The 490-nt window shown below is 65.5% G+C and overlaps 1 protein-coding gene across 3 annotated transcripts in view; it reads right to left on the bottom strand.

The window, feature by feature from the left end:
• Positions 1-207, bottom strand: part of zmynd11 (zinc finger, MYND-type containing 11) — a 210,210-nt gene extending 210,003 nt beyond the window's left edge. For all 3 annotated transcript variants that reach the window (XM_048610972.1, XM_048610965.1, XM_048610978.1), the window contains exon 1: positions 29-207. The gene's annotated coding sequence lies outside the window, so the exon portion shown is untranslated. The remainder of the gene's footprint in view (positions 1-28) is intronic.
• Positions 208-490: the final 283 nt, after the last annotated feature.

The following is a 490-nucleotide window of genomic DNA, read 5'->3' as shown; positions in this document are numbered from 1 at the left end:
TCCTGGACCCGGCCCCGGCCCCGCTCACCTCTGCCACTCCCCGGTCGGTTACCTCCGGACGATCCGCCCAGCAGCTAAGCCGCTGTGGAGTTCCTTTCCTCCCGCGGCCCCTGTGCCCGGTGCTGGCGGGGCCTGTCAGTATCGGGCTCAGGCTCGGGCTCCGCTCGCTTCCCCCTCGGACTCGGCTCCACATCAACAACAGGGACCCGTCCGCCCGCGCACGCCCCTCAGCGGCAGAGCTCGGAATAGCAGCAGGCAAACCTCCGCCCAACACCCTCATCCTTCACTGTCCTTCTCCTGTCCGTGACTAACCTCACTCTCCTTCTCCACTTCCAGCACCAACCCCTCACTCTCCTCCTCCACTGTCACCCCTCATCCCTCACTCTCCTCCTCCAGCACCTGCCCCTCATTCTCCTCCTCCACTGTCACCCTCACTGTCCTCCTCCACCATGACCAGCACCAGCCCCTCACTCTCCTCCTCCACTGTCAC

This window comes from Rhincodon typus, chromosome 2 (assembly GCF_021869965.1).
Source record: "Rhincodon typus isolate 14 chromosome 2, sRhiTyp1.1, whole genome shotgun sequence".
Classification (NCBI taxonomy): domain Eukaryota; kingdom Metazoa; phylum Chordata; class Chondrichthyes; order Orectolobiformes; family Rhincodontidae; genus Rhincodon; species Rhincodon typus.
The sequence above is the reverse complement of the archived record's forward strand: the minus strand, read 5'-3'. Positions and strand labels throughout refer to the sequence as shown.